Consider the following 17,886-nt stretch of genomic DNA (forward strand, 5'->3'; position numbering starts at 1 on the left):
AACGGAGAAGGTGCAGATATACATAGATAAAACAATGCAGAGTACGTTTTTTATCTATTGCACATTGAAATATGTGTTTAGATAAGAAATATAGGGTCGCGACTGAGAGGTCAATAAAGGTAATCAGAGGCATTGTAATATATTGAGGTGAACATAACTTTTGATATGTATACCATTTAAAATTGGTTTCATGATCTTTACTACTTACCTAGGTATATATAATTGTAAAATCTACATGGAGTCAACCTAAATTAACAGAAATAGATATGAAATGTCTATACGAAATGTCAAGCTATATTCTAGTTGCCCCGTATAAAGTGAAAGCAATATTAATCATAGCTTTATTTCAGTTTCTGTAGCTGCAAGTACAATTATTAAGAAAATTTTACATAAATAAATTAAACATGGATGGAAAATTATTTCCATCCATGTGTAATTTATTTATGTAAAATTTTAATATAAGTACTCATGCTGTATATTAATACAGCATGAGTACTTATATTACAGATCTTATATTTATCATCGGCTGGAAATGAGATATATACTAAAAAAATTACAAAAGTTAGTTAGTTAGTTCTAGAGATTTAAGTAATACAAGTTTGTTTTTTTGTGTAAAATTTATTTTGTGATATCATGTTTTCAAACTTTATTTCCATTAATGCATTTTTGGTAAACATATTGATATTGATTGAGAAGCAAATGTGATGATATTTGACTCCTTAAAGCACTCTTGCACTGACTCCCTCTAAACCCTGCTATAATTGGGGTAAATAATCCTCTTCTGTGAAATAAATATTATGTTTTTATTACTAGCTAACCCCATAATAAAATTAAGAATTATTTTACTAAATTTTATTACATTATGATAAACACCATCAGTAATACACATTATTTAAAATAGCAACTAAATATGGAGCAAGAACATCCACAGATGTAGCAATAACTTTGACAGATGTGCTCCAATTATTATTGTTTACAGAATTTTATACTATAACAATAATAAACAATTTTATTAATAAGGAAGAATTTGGCTATATTTAGAGATAATTCTAAAGAGGAACTAATACCAATTACCAATTAGAAAATTGAGAAAATTCTGACAATGTCATTAAGGATATTATTAGTTTAAATGCAGGAATTCATTACATACAATATTATTTTTACCAATTCCACAAAGTTTTAATATTAACTTTGGATTACTTAATTACTTTTTACTTATTTATAATTAGAATCTATTATACTACGGCCCTTTTATAAAATTTTTGGATTATTTTTAAATGTATTACAGTTTTAATATACCTCTTGAATTTTTCATGATATACAATTTTCAAATCTGTGTCATATAATTTTATTTTATAATTTTGAAGTTCATGTTACCTGCTTCATTTTTATATTCCAATATTTAATGACTTTAAACATATTTTATGACTTCACACAAATTTTACAGACTTTTAATGAATGTATTTAATTTTTCATATATTTTTATTATATTGACACTGTCCTATGAATTATTGCAATATTAACTATGATTAATAATGAGGAGGTTTCTGATGGCATCACAGTGACATTTGATATATCTGTACTACCGAGGTGCTATTACAGTGACTCACTTGTTTATATTCTATTGCATTAAATTTCTGGTTGAGTTTTTTATTCTACAATGGTGGCGTTGAAATTAATTCCGTTAAGGTGTCTCTCGAGGTGAGTGATATGTGATGTATCTAAGTTGATTTGAATGTGTCCCCGTAACTGTTTTAATTATTTATAGTATACTACAGTCCATTCCTATTCATACATGTCAGGACATGTATCATTCATCAGAACTACATTGACAACATTTCATCTCAATTTCACACTTATCTCATTCCTGTAGTATTTATTAAAATTTTCTCCTTTATTCTAATTATATTATCTATTATCTACTCTCCAGTGTAATATAATAAATTATAATATGTATATACTTAATGAAATTGAAGACTTGTGCTATTTTCTATATAACACCTAACTAAGTTATGTTAGTAAATAAGTTACTTACAATTAACATTATGTTTAGTAAAACTTTTATGAAGTAGTAAAAATAAGTGTTTATTTACTTTAATCTCGGTATATTACACAAGTCTATAAACACAGGGCAAAAATATTTATTTAAAATCTAGATTAATATTGTGAAGGAAAACCTATAATAAGTAGTAAAAGTTCTATTCTCTTGATTTTATTCCATTCCATTTTTGCAAGTAATACAGTACTAAAAACATTATAACATTAAACATGCTAATTGTAACAAATGCATCACAATAAAGGAGTGATAAATTTAATAAAAATAAATTTAGTGTATGACTTACATCTATTATTAAGTCTTGTTTATAACGAAGCACTAACATCCTATTAACTCTGTTTGCGCCAGTTGACAACAATTATTGCTAGTGTTGCCAGTCAAAAGAATTTTTTTTGTCGTCAAACTTTTGAATATACAGCAATATCTAAAAATAATATTTCTTTTTATTATTCTAACAAAATTTGGACTTCATAATTTTTAATTAAAATATGTATTTTTATTTCCTTGTAATGTGTATAAAATAGCATTGACTTTTGAAAATATCTAAATTATTTCATAGTGCTTATTACTACAATTTAAAAATACACTGTTAATACGCGTATGATTTGGCTGCATACACAGAATTTCATTAGTAAATCATAAATATTTCTACATTCCCACTTGCGTTGGCGACAGTCTCGCGTCCCAAATTCTGAGCAGGCGCAGGTGGGTAAATATTCGGATATATTCGTACCTGCGCGAAGTGGGCCGAATGTTTTCCGTGTCCGCCCGTCCCCCGAGCCTCCCGCCATTCGCTGGTGACTCAACTGCAGCTGAAATTATTAATGCCGCAGCTTTTCTGAAAATTTCGACCGATATACACCAAACGGGGCGGAGCAACAACACGAATGACACCACACTAACCTTGCGAATACATGTTTCACTATTTACTTATTATTATTTAGATTTTTAATTTATTTATTGTTGTCTTACAATAACTGCTCGATTCGCCATCAATCCCTTGTCTTCGACCCATTAATTGGAGTTAACTTTACATAAAACAATTTCTTTAATTGGCTCAAACCATAATGCCTACTTGATTACATTATTATAATTGCAGAAATATCCTATTTGAAAATCCTGAAATATTTTATTTTTTGTATGTGTTCTTTTTCTTGTGTTGTCGTGTATTTAATGAATGCAACCTAATGGAAAAACTCATGGTCTATACCTACCCGTGGTTGAAGAGTACATATATGTAGTTCTAAGTAGCTCGTTTAGATATTTCAGCCAGTGTACTATTATAATGTAATCGACAGTAAAACCATTGGAATGAGACAATAATATGAACATTCCAATTTAATGATAATGACAACAACATATTAGTCAGCCCATATCAAATGTGCTTGCTATTTTCTGTTTGGACTATAAATAATTAATACGTAGGTAATTCACAGCAGGTCTCATTTATGACACCTCCTCAATAGTGTCACGTCTCTTATTTTGCAATTTCTTCAGATTTTGATTTGGTTTTTATATAAAATTTCGTTAATAGTCAAAATTTCTTTTTAATACATACCTACATTAGAATTCAAATGTGCCGTTACAAAATGCAGAAGCGCTTCTCATTTTAGAAAGAGACTAAGATTATGCTTTACATTGGTTCAAAAGTAGTAGGTAGTCTGCTCATAAAATTAACTTTGTCATTCAAGTAATCATTTAGTGTGTAGGTAATTAGGCTTGTCCAATAAATATGTGTTTTTTTTATTTAGAGATAATTCCAGTATATCCTTCGGTATCTTAACTTCGGTAACTGAAGACGAATATAATAATATCCTTAGACAATTCACACAGCGTCATCTAATCCCAAGTTAAGCTGATCTTGTGTTATAGGTGCTAGACTTCTGATATAAATATTTTTTTGTAAACATACATAATTTATACAGTAAACACTCCGATCGATACAAATAATCATAATTAAGAATACAAATGTTTGTACCGTGCGTGGACTTGAACCCGCGACCATCGGACGTAAGATAGGTGCGGTGTGCTAAACCACTAGACCACCGAGGTCGTCATATATTGCCGACCTCGACGACCTATATACCTATATATATAATTGTCTTTTTGTGATAAATAGTTTAATCAATTTGCTGTACCTTCTTGACAATACCGATATCTACTTGATATCATTTCGACATACCATACTCGTTGTAAGTATCTACGTGTCAAACATATTGCATTTGCAATTTTTGTTTAATCAAATTACCGGATGCCAATATGATTACATAATAATTGGTGCTAGTCATGTTACATTGTAAGTAGAAATATTGTTTATATTGTTAGTCTATTTGATCACATTGGTTTTGGTATCGATCGTTCTAAATAGGTACTAGAGAGTCAATCAGATTCTTTATATGGATAACTAGCTGTACCACATCCGCGTGGAATTTAACATTATTTTTCTAAAATAAAAGTAGTCTAAGTTACTCCTTATTACATGCGCTATCTGTCAAAAAAAGTCCCGTCAAAATCGGTCCAACCATTTCAGAGATTAGCCGTAACTAACAGACAGACAGACAAAAATTTTAAAAATGTTTTTTTTTGTGTATGTACCGTATTTATATTCATATGCATGTAGTAAAAAACGATTATTTCAATATTACAAACAGATACTCCAATTTTATTTATATGTATTGTATAGGCAATGGATTGTGCATGCATAAGTGGAATTTTACGCTGGCATGGACCAGTTCAGATGAAAAAAATTTACATGAGGTCAGTCAGTTAACCTATGGAGACAAATTCATCACGAATTTATTGGTTTCCTGGAGTGGTGGCCGACCCGACATGGTATATTGCTAGCAATGGGGTTAACAATTACACATTACTAACAATCTCCTCCACCCAATCAATCAGATTACAAATTCGGAAAGTAAGGTTTTTTTCATTCATTAACTCTACTCAAGTTGAATAGTCAAGATTAACTCGTATTTCTTGACGACCCATCATTAGAAATATTTGAAATTTTAGTATCTATATCTCCGGGACTCCCATGACCGCCAGCTGGTCTCAGAAAGACTTTGTCTGCCTTCTGAACCCGTCTTCTTGATGGCCTGTTTCCTTTTTAGCCCAGACCAGACCAGACCAGATATTCGTGTCAGATTTTAGTAAGATTCTTTCTGATGATCGTGAAAATGTAACACGATTTAAATATATAATAATTAAATATAAAAACACTTTCACATTTTGCAATATAAGCCTGTATATGTATTACTTATTGCAATAAAAATATAATTCCTTAAACAATGATTATAATGTAGGTAATAGTGACGGAGGCAGTGGTCTTCGACGTAATGTTATTTTTATACAAAGCCTAAACAATTTGCTTTATAAACTATATTTCGGCAGAGAGATTGAAAAGGTATGATTGGGGAAATCAACTCACGAGGTATTCAACAGGCGATAAGTAACATTAATCTTTCCTTGAACATTAGCTTAGGTAAATAGGCTATCTTTCGAATTACATAGAAAAGTATAACTGACTTGCCTAACTAGAGGTTCTGGTGGAAATACACCTAAAGCTCCTACACACAAATAAACTGGATTGTTGGCATCACCCGCTGTAATTCTTTTACGACTCTATCGAACGTAAAGTTCGAAATAAATTTTATGGTCTGTGAAAAGGTGAAAAGCAACCATGATGTAGGAATTAATAATGATAACCATTTATACGGCTTTCATAGTACAGCATAACATTGTAGGAATATATAAAACTAATGTTTCTCTACAAGCAGAAAAGGACCTCCACTCATCTGTTGCTGCAGCAAGTCAATGTAGTTCTGTTTCAGTGGAACTACCACCGCTCGAAAGAGACGGATTTGTTATTGTTATTGTGATTTATTTACAAGAAAACGACTATCCTAACTAATCCGCGACTATCGTAAGTAAGGCGGTATGCAAAATACTAGTTATTACTTATACCACAGATAATATAATATTAATTGTATGACGAGAGACAATGAAAACCGTAGTCACTATCGAATAGTTTACTAGGCGATGCCTGTTTTGTCAGAGCCACTTGCTTTGATACTTGGCTGCTTTGACAAAGTTCTGTAATTAATGATTACGCAACAGTGCACCTTTCTGTGGTAACGGTATACGCTAGCTGTGCTCCAGTGGAGAATGAGACATGTTAGAAAGTCTATCGTGGCGAATTTACCAAAAATTATTCACGATCCTACCACTAGGAGGGCAGCGTGAAGATCAATACAATGTAGAAAAGCAATAGAGTCACTACACCCGTCCTCAATTTTATAGGTTTGAAAAGAATACAAAATCTTTTATTGAAATAAACTTACAGTTTTCATAAGTCACAGTTACTTTTTTTCATCTCCTCATTCAGACAACTCTCTCATCAGATGGTATACTTAAATATAAAAGAATAACACCATTAATATATCTGCTCACGTACATACACATTCATGTACATGAATAGCTTTCAATTTTAGATGCGACATTAGATTAATTTATACTAGCTAAAGATCAGATAAATTGAGACAGATAACTACTACTGTGCTAAAATTATTTGATATATATTACCGAGTTATAAAATTTATATGTGTATTAAATTGAGATTGCTTTTGTAATAGATATTACTATATTTTCTTTATATCGCTGTTAGCCTCCCATGCTATTCTCTACCATTATAATATATGGCCATTGGCATACACTTATTCTTTGGTTTAATTTGAATATACATCTCTAATGTTCTTTTTATTATATAGTTTGTGTTATCGCATATCTATGCATACTTTCTAGGGGCATTCAAAAAGCAATGAGAATAGCTATGTCAGAAAATGAATTTATTTATTATTATTTTATTTTTCAGTGTAATCACCCTTTAGTTAGGTCAACCATTTAGCAAATATTTATACACTACAGACATAATTTGGTTTTTAAAAAATCTTCATTTTGAAAAATCGTTTCCGGTGTCTTCACTTTTCCATCATCTTCAGATTTTGTGCCTCTCAACTGTTCTTTCAAACGCGGAAACTCATACTACCTGTTTTTGTAACTTCAACTCGCTACCGATAACTGCATCCCTTACCTATCAAATATTATCTTATCTGTGCCTTCATACCACAGACATAACATCGTTCTGTGAAGATCCGCATGCGTTGCTATTTTGGGGGCATATGCTATCAAGCAACCGCACCCTGTAATTTCACTATGACTTCGAACTTTACGTGCGTAAATAGTCGTAAACGAGTCACAACGGGCGATGCCAACAATCTAGATTATTTAGTAGGGGCTTTACGTATCTTTTCACCCGAACCTTTGTAGAGTGAGTTAATCACTCTTCTACTGAAACACGATTACACAGCTGTTTGGCTGCAATAGGTGAGACAGAGGTGCCCACGCAGATTACTATGGATAAAGACAAAGTCTATATCGCACGAAATGTGTCATTTTAGAGCATAAGATAATTCAGTGACTACGATTCTGAAACCTTGTTACACTGTTGTCCAATTTAGAAAAATTGGAATGGAATTGAAATCGAAGAGCGGGATCTACCTGACACAGGCTTACTAGGTCATCCCAACATTGACCTAGATAGCATAGCAATACCTGTGTTATTGTAATCCAGTTGTTATTTAAAGAAATAAAACAATTCTTGATTTTCATTTTTCATGAATTGGGTGACAATGGTGATCGCTATCAAATGAATAACAATGTATATGATATGGATAATGTTATTTAATCAAACTGTGTCTTTGGTAATCACAACAATTACATTGGCTTTGTTTGTATGACTTTAATGGGAATATACCCCATTAAAGTCACAATACAAGAAACATCGGTGTGTTTTCGTGTTATAAACAAAAAATTGGACAAATAAAATTTTCCTAATAACTATTCACGGTGATACTCTTGGACTCGGATAAAAAGTATTGATGAAAAAGTAACAAATATCCATTCAACATCACGAATTTAATATGAAAGTACGCACAAATTTTATAGAGTAATAACAAAATTATTATATCGTTTAAAATGATTACCCGGGGCCTATCTTAAATTAATATTCTCATCACGTCAAGTGTGAGTGTAGCTAAATAATAAACATGGAAGTATGACGTGAATGAAAGTTCCAGAAAAACATTTCAGTCGTATGTCGTATGATTTTCGCGAGATGTGGGCGTATGTACCCCCATTTCTCTGGTTGGCTGACACATAAAGATTTGACCGCCAGGTGTTCAGTTTGTAATGATCCGTACGATAAATCTAGGACGTCAATGACGTAAATGTAATGAATCCATAATGGTAATTGCCTTTTAAACACACTTAGGAAGAAGAATATTCCAAGTTCTGTTAAACCTTTGTATAGCTGCTTTAAAACGCATGATTTTTATAGCATATGTGTTATTCTGATGCTAGCTATATTAATGTAAAGTTTCATTAAGATCCATTCAGTGGTTTTTGCGTGAAAGACCAACAAATTTTCATCCATCCAGTCACCAACGATATTTTCATGAATCCATGTTTATTCATGATTCATTTTTATTTAACCACATGAACAGCACTACCTGATTATCGTTATTAGAACAGCACTACTACTAACGATAATCATGTACTCATGCGTTGCAATTTCGAAATTGCTCGTCTCATCAGCTTATTTCACTGTAATATCACCCTACAACCCAATCAGAACTTGCAAAACCAGTTGCTTGGTGGCTGAGAGAAGATTGATATACCTTAACTCACTCAAACACAGTATAGTGTTCTGTGAATGCAGACGACTCTCTTATTCTCTTATTTGTAAAAAAAAATAAAGTTTACTTCCGCGTTAGGTTCATATTAATTTTATCGCGATTGGAGTTGTTTTGTGCTGTGCCATGGAATGTGGTAGATTGTGGAACAGTCTTGAATTAATCATTCCAAAAGTTATTTATGAAATTACGGACGTAGATACGTAAAAATACGCCGTATAATTCCCTGCGGCGTAGTCGTTGTATTTTGATTCGCTTAAATGATGTTCCGGGTTCAAAGCGAGTTGAGTATTTTCGTATTTTGTTTGGTATTTAATATTTTGGTATTGACTTTTTATCTTTATTCTTGAGGTTACCACCTATAGTGATTTGAAAATGTTTTTTTATATATGTGAATAAGTTATTTACTAATTTTGCTTTTTATGTTGGTAGACTTCTAGCTTTTTATTATTGAATGGTAAAAAGCTGACGATGCACGTAATGGTAAATAATAAGCGTAGCCTAATTACATGAACACCATTACGCACATCGTATTATTTTGTGACTCCCATACGTCATTATTCAGGTGGACTCTGAGACTTCCTTCTCTGTCTCGCCCATTTCCACGTCGACCACGGCAACCATAGCACGCTACCACCACATATGATGGTCTAGTGATTTAGCACAACGCTTTAGTTCCTTTACTTTAAGGTTGGGGTTTCGATTCTTCGTACGGTACATTTATTCATGCGTATGATTGTCTGTATCGGTCTTATTTTTTTATGTATATGTTTACAAAAAAATAATCTCTATATTTATATCAGTTGTATCTTAGAAGTATCGTCCGGTGAAACTGTAAAGGCCAGCTGCGTCCAACAGCATTACAGTAGTCCAAAAATACCGTCTAGTACCCTTAACACAAACGTTGTACGGCGCTATATTATTATATTTTCAAAAGTAACATCAAACAGTAACTCAACTAAATCTTTCAGATTTCACTACTAACTCTCCACTATTATACGTATTGCACTTTGGTTTCCTACTCTGTGACACGGAACCCTAAAATTAGAATTTCGCTTCACACCCGGCATCTATGCCTCACTCACCCACATTATTCTGGGTTGTGATGAGGAGCAGCCGGTGTGACTCATCTGTGTTTATTTCCAAATGATTCATTTTAACGCCAGCGCTAACTTCAGATATACGAATGTATTATATAGTATATTAATAAAATTGTTGTATACAAATATATGAACGTACAAAATTAGCTACATATTATATGACAAATCAGCACAGGTGTAAATTCAAGCGATTGAAAATATTGTCATCAAATATTCGTTCATGTTTACCTAATAAATTGTTTCACGTAGATATTCAGAATAATGATTACTGACTTAATAAAACATAATTAAAAAGTTGTAATCCATTTGAATAAAATAAATAAAAGCTTTTATACATAAACAGCACAAGGACATATCTTGCGCCATGGTACACTCGTGATATGCATTTTGACGGTCTTAGTGGTCTAGCGACTAGCGCATCATTTTACTTTCGATGAACGGGGGTTCGATTCCTAGCACGATGCAAACATTTGTCTTCAGTATGAGTGTTTTTATCCTTTGGCTTCCTTGTATGTTATGTATGCGTTTACAAATAAAATCTATTTACATATTTTTATCAATAGGTTGATACCCATAACACAAGCTCTGCTTAGATGTACCTACTATGTCTACATCTAAGCAAAGCTTGTGTTATGGGATATGCAGAAAGTCGTCTATTTTACTTATTTCTGTCCCAAAGCTGTATGTTGTAATTTGTATTTCAGTTTGGTGGTGATATGTGGCAATAAAATTACAGAATAGTCAGGAATGGAAATACAATAGCTCACACAATATCAGTCACGAAAGGCTCACTGACCTCAGCTCTTGCTCATTTCATGATCCTTCACTGCTGCCCCACCAACGTAATCGATAGCGCTGGAGACAGGATCTAACTAGAATCATCCATTTAAAAAACACTATCCCACTTACTCTTCGTCTACGCTGAATGTGGACAACTGACGGAATAAATATGAGATTTGACTATAAAACCGGACCTAGTAATTTCTTTTAAAACAATGGACTGGTGTTCCTGCATTCGCTAACGGTTTACGCTGAAGGATGATAGGTTGAACAAAATTGAAGTCAGGTCAGTTACAGCCCATGGTAATTTTCACCATGGTTTCCAGATTGACCCCCAGGCGGTTTCCACGCAAAGTTACAGTGAAATTACAGTATTAAATTACGAGGCTGTCTAGTAATCTAATAATCTCAAAAAGAGTGGGCACCCCAATTGAGTTTCCTGTCGTGAAGGTGTGTTATAAACTACAACCAGTAATTCCAGGTTAACGACGTCGACGTAACAAACAGTTGGCATTACGGTAAGCAAAATTACAGCACGGCGCCAAATGTTTTATTTCTGGATATGTGTGAAGAAACTGTTTCATGAAAAAATGTATGAAATACTAAACTATTTAGTTTATATGAATAATAAAAAAAAATCGGGAGATGTCGGAGTCTGTCTGGTGATACTTTACGTAAGTATGGATCGAAGTCAGTGTATTTTTTAATATTGGACTAGAAAAAAATTACTGAATGTGTTTCCACTGAATGAATGAAACTATATGTAATTTGTGTACTCAAGAGAGAAGAGCCTATGGTTTAATATCACAACTTTAATTGTATAGCATTGCCCAGGCTGTCGCAGTAGTGACCTGTGCCTCAGTACACCAAACTTCACTGTTCAATCTATCTCCAATAAGCAGTATAATTTTAATGCAGTTCATACTTAACATAGATGTTGGTAACAAATAGCGACCAGTTCATAATTCTCTTATTTATTTATACTAATTACTTTTTTCATGTCTAACGGGCCTTAGGTCGCACTTAGGTCTATTAACTTTATCATACTACAACTACATGTTCTATTTACTGAAGGGTAGGGTAGTTAATGATGGGCATGAATTATTTAGAAACATCCACACCAAAATTAGCTAATTATTATCAATTTTGCTATATATATATAAGCTTAAAGCTTAAAAATAAGCTTATAGCTATATATGTATAGCAAAGCTATGGTTTCGTTAAGTCTTTGTAAAAAGTAGTCAGCGTGACTACTTCATTGTTAAAGACTTCAGTCGCCAAACTTGCATTGTAAGCTGTGTCGATTGTAGGGTGTGATTAAGCAGTAAAATTAAAGGATAAGAAACATGACAACCTAATCCTAGAATGGGAACGCATTAATGGTATCCATTACATATATCATGATGATTTGATGTCCGTATTGCTATACATGTGTAGGGTATATAGGTTCAGACGACATTGCCGCTTACCATTAGATGAGCTGTCGGCTAATTTGATAAGAAGCTATTCCAATTAGATGAAACTTAATATATAATTTGTCGAAACAATACAATTGTAGAAAAACACATTGTCACAAATTTCTGTCTTTCCGCTAAGTTTACAATTATCAAGAAAATATTTCTATAAATTACTAAAGTACAAGATTTCCCATCAGATATAGGGGACATAAATGAAAATGTTAGCAGTAAAAGAATAACAAATTCAGTTAAAGTTAGAATGCCAATGCTCCCAGAAATAGCCGAGTTCGTGTAGGCGGCTTCGTTACCTCCACCTATGATGTTTATCGCGCTCAGCTAAATATTATTATTAGGAAATTATCATTGTTAATATTGTATTTATTTTCATGTAATGAAAACCCTCCCTGGGAAAGTATATATATTTTTAATTAATGATAATCTAATGGTGCAAAGGCCTGCACTGACGGTGTATATGTAGGAGGACCAATATCACTAAATAAACATCAGGTCAGTTAGCCCATCCTGACAAATTCTAGGAATTTATCGTGTTGGTTTCTAGGGGAAATCGCGTGGAGGTTAATCTGTCAGGGTACATTGCTAGCAAGGGAGTCAACAATCCACATTGTAGTTGAAGTGCCTTCCCCTCCTGTTAACAGGATTCGCAAGTTTTCTCTAGTGAAGGAAGATAGGACGAACATGAAGTAAGTCAGTTCGTGGTGGTTTTTCATGAGGTTAACCATAGTAACTCAAAAATAACTAGTCATAAAGTGATAAAATTTATATGAAACTACAGAGATGCAACAGTATCATACTAAAAAAATAATTTATTAAAATTTATTCACGTATAAAACGTCCTAAGGTTACTGACACCTAAACTACACACTAAAAAAAAACATAAATAATTACAGTCTGAATCGGACTTTTAACTTTTTTTGATATACATTGAAAACCTTTTTTGTACAGAACAATATATATGTACTTTAACTGATGCAAAAGGCGGTCCTATCGCTAAGCAATCATTTCCAGACAATCTTTGGGTGGATAGAGAAAGCAAAACTAAGATAAAGATAGGTGGTGCACGTATTAAACATGTATATAAATAAACATATTAATATTATATAGTAAAGCGTAGTTCTTGATGATTCAATTATGTGGCAAGTGATCACCCATGGGAGGTAATAGGAAACAAATGGTGAGAACGGCACGGTGGTAGCTCCGACACGAGGGCGCACGAGAGTCGGGTATATTTAGATCGCTCTACATCCAAACAGTTTTGCAACACCTCGTAGCGCCGACACCGTCCTTGCAAAGAATAAAACAGACAGATGGTAATTATCACGCTATCCTTACTAATAATATAAATGCTAAAGTAACTTTGTCTGTCTCTCTCTTTCTCTTTCACGCCAAAACTACTGAACCGATTTAAATAAAATTTGGCATACAGGTTGTCTAGACCCCGAGAAAGTATGTCCTTTCTCGGGGCTACTTTTTAATGCGAAATAGGGTTGTAAGAGATTGAAAGGGCAAATGCTAGGTTGTATGGAAAAATCTTCATTTTCAAAGCTAGAAGCTTGAAACTTATTTTTTAGGCTATTGATTTAGTGGAATTCTGTAGGAAATTCGTGATTTTTTAAGTTGAAGTTTTGAAAATTTTTTTTGGCTTTGTTAGGTAAGATTACTAAATAATTTTTTACTATTTGATCAAGGTCACTATTTTAGGCGGACGAAGTCGCGTGTAGAGCTAGTATCTTATATATAGCGTGTGTGTACACATATTTTTATTTTATGGGTGATAATGAAATGGTGTACCCTTCGCTAACGGAATACGCTGGGCACCTGTGGAGGATGATAACATGAGATCAGTTAGCCCATCGTGGCGAATTCAACAGAAATTTACCAAAGTGAGAAACAAAACATAAAATGATTTGCGCGAAAGTATTGAATCGCACCAAAGAATTTATTAAACGGCTTGTCATTATGAAACAAATTGGAATAAAATAAATATTAAATTGCCTGGAATTTAATATTTATTTTACTTATTTGTTACCACAATGTATCAGTGAAAACTACACACAAATCGTTTAAACAGTTTCTGAGTTTAGCGTACACAAACGCACAAAGATATTGATAATCAACCAAAAATTCTGTCAATCATCCTTCAGGGTTATATTAAGTTGATAATAATTTCTAACAATCATTATTTTGAGTAGGAATACTGAAGAATGATTATCAGAATTTTTGACTGGTAATAGTTTAATCTCGCATATCTTTAAATTACAGAGTGCGATCTGTTATATTTTATGCTATACATATGACAACAGATATAATCTATTATTCTAGCAACTTAATCTTTGAGCAGAGTTAATATCTGGCAATAACCGTCGGATATCGTGTACCGGTGTAATGACGTGGCGGTACATTTCTGGTGGTATTTGAAGGTCATTCTTCGGCGTATGTAGGTGTATTTTTCAGGTAATTGTGAAACTTTGTGAAGGGTATGTTGTTCCATGTTATTCACAGGTGATGCTCAATACACATAATAATAATAACAACCATAAACAATTCACACAGCGCAATATAGTTCCAAGCTAAACACAGCGTGTTATGAGTACTAGATGACTGATATGCAGTTTTTGGTATATATATATACATATATAATTTACATAGAAAACACTCAAACCGATACAAACAAATATACTTAGGAATACAAACATTTGTATCGTGCTAGGAATCGAATCATCGTTATTAAGGAGGTGTGCTAACCGCTAGACCACCGAGGCTCTCAAATATACATTCAATGCCATCAATACACACTGAAAATATTATAGACATCTACTGTAATTTGTAATTATATTAATTTGACTCTAGCTGGCTATCATAAACTGTTAACCAGCTCCAGCTTTATACGAAACATCACAAATAATTGATTTTCTTATATCGTATTATATGTCCCTGTCTCTTGAATCACCGTATCTATAGATGAAAGTGCTTTAAAATCTTTTGCGTATTTAAAAGATCTAAGCATACAGACAGCAGCGGCGACGTTCATTTTAGAATCTAGATCATTCTAGATCTAGAATATATTGATACCATATTAATGCCATGCAAGGCGAAGTTCTAGAATGCTGTAAAATGAATTAACACTAATAGATTCCTACAGTTTGTGTGTATAAATCAAGGTACCCTATATTTATTGGAATTGTTTTACTTTACAAAAAAATTATACGAAAGCTTTGTACTAAATTGTTCGTCTGTGTATCGTCCGTGTCTCGGCTACATCTGACCCCAAAGAACTTTATTTACAAGCTCTGTGTTTGATGATATAGTAATGAAACTATTCTTTTTAAGGATAAAAATAAAACAGTGGTTGCTTGCGCTAGTGGTTTACTCTGGTGGGTCTGATGAGCATGAGGTCAAATCATTTAGCCCATCGAGACAAAATCACCAAGAATTTATTACGACGATTTCCAGGGAGAGCCGCGTGGAGGTCATCCTGATTGCAAGCAATAAAATCATCAGTCCACATTACTAACAATCCCCTTTCCCCGCAGTGAAACTATTAAAAATGCCAACTTCAATATGACGAAAATCCGTTGACGCCACACTGACGTAATATTTGTATTCACGCATGTATTTATAGGAGCACTGTGATTCACTTAAGAATTTTATCTTAGATCTCTTTCTAGACAATTAGTTTACATGCTGGCAGGCCGCTTGAAGGTCTCTGTCAGATATATTGAGGAAAATAAATTAATAGTTTGGACAAAGTTCATTGTTGCGTATACTTTCTTATGTAAAGGTAAATCGTACGTCAAAATTTTGATTTCATAAAGTATCGTCAAGCAGAGTCAATAGCATGGTAAAAATATGTTGAAATACAATTTTTATTTGGATAAATATTTTGATAGTAACAGTAGAACGGAATCATAGACAGTAAGGTGATATATATAAAGTATTTTGTTTTATATTTCCATTGGAAAATATAAAAAAAATTTAGATCTATTACCATTTTAAAAAATTCTCAACGACTAGTCTTCCTTCTGTTTTAAAACCAAGTCAACTTTGTCAATTCCAATTTTTGTGAGAATTCGGGTAAAAAGTGTCCGAATGAATAAATGAAGATACATAATAATAATTAATAAGACGATATATAATGAAGATATATATAATGATAAAATGAAGATATATCCATATTCCGTGCATTCAACAGGGTGACATTTGACGTATTGTCTGTTTCCGAAACATAGGTATAGTACCTATTGATTTAGTGGCATTACAAAATTAGAAAAAATAATTCACAATCAATTTTTTCTTTAAATGTATAAAAAAAGTGTATAAAGATTAAGTAAAATCATAATACGATGAAGTAGTGTTATAATTATGTAGTGTTGTATTTTTCAGCTTTTACTTTACTTCTAAAATATTTTATATCGTATTCGATATAAATCAATATCTATATCTATATTAAATTTATTATAATTTATTTGCTTTACTGACCAATAAAATATTTTATTAGAGGTGGACTTAATGCTATAGAGCCAATTTAAGATTTTTTAAAAGTTGTAATGAATGAGCTTATTGAACAATACCTGCATAAGAAATTTCCCCTAATTTACCTCGGCACTACGACCATCATATGCATAAAAACGGGATGTCTTGATGTCGTTCAAGTAGGCCTAAAGACGAAGGTTATTTTTACCTTCCAATTACTTAATTTATTATTGCTAAATGAGAGTTGTACATTTTGCCTGGTTTACCAAAATTTGCAAAAAGTATGAATAGTTTTTTAATCTAACTGGAATTGAAAAGTAAATCTATCTACCCGATGGTATCCTAATGGTAATTGTAACCACTGCATCAGTTTATCATGTGACCACTCTTTACTTACTCATCTTCATTTCCTTATCTCATCATTCAACCGAACCACAATTCTAAATAGCTAGTAGGAAAATAGAATCCAATAAAATAAAAGCAATTTTTATAAATAAATTTTGTTATTAATTAGCCTAACCGAGATTAAAATCCATAACCTCATTTTCGCGAAGTAACAGAACATTATTACGCTTTGGATATCGACCATCGTCATCAGATACGAATAAACTGCCAACTTCGGAGTGTACACTTGCATCGACCTCTTCTAACCATAGGTATGATTCACCTACCAATAAATCCGTTATAAATAGACATGTATCTATTCATGGAACAGATGAAAATAGTTGCTCGTATGGAAAGCATCGTACTTACGTCTCCTATAGACTGTGCAGACGGACAACATTTCTTTTGTGTAAATATTATATTTTGTCCATCAAAATAATACGTATCTACCTAGAAAGATAGACTCTATTCTGCATTTTTTTAAATGGAATGTTGGACCATCCTGCTGTCCTCTGGACACCAGTATAGAATGATAAATTGAATATGAGGTCACGTCAATCAGTCTATCGTAACAAATTCACCAGGAATTTACAATAATGATCTAGGGAGAACCACGTGGAGGTCTACCTGACATGGTACATTGCTAGTATTAGGTCAACAGAAAATTCCTAACAATCCTTTTTCAAAAAAATTACCTTTTATTCATTAATAATAAGTTGTTGTTATTCATTAATCAAGAAAAAAGAGAAGGAAAGAAAAATGTAAATAATGGCATAATTATTTACATTTTTATATATATTACTAAATATAAATAAATACTAAAAAACATCTTATCAAATAATCTCCGTGACTTCAGCTTGAAAATTAGT

Source organism: Achroia grisella, unplaced genomic scaffold, assembly GCF_030625045.1.
Source record: "Achroia grisella isolate CSIRO2021 unplaced genomic scaffold, CSIRO_AGI_Agris_v1 utg640, whole genome shotgun sequence".
NCBI classification, from domain to species: Eukaryota; Metazoa; Arthropoda; class Insecta; order Lepidoptera; family Pyralidae; genus Achroia; species Achroia grisella.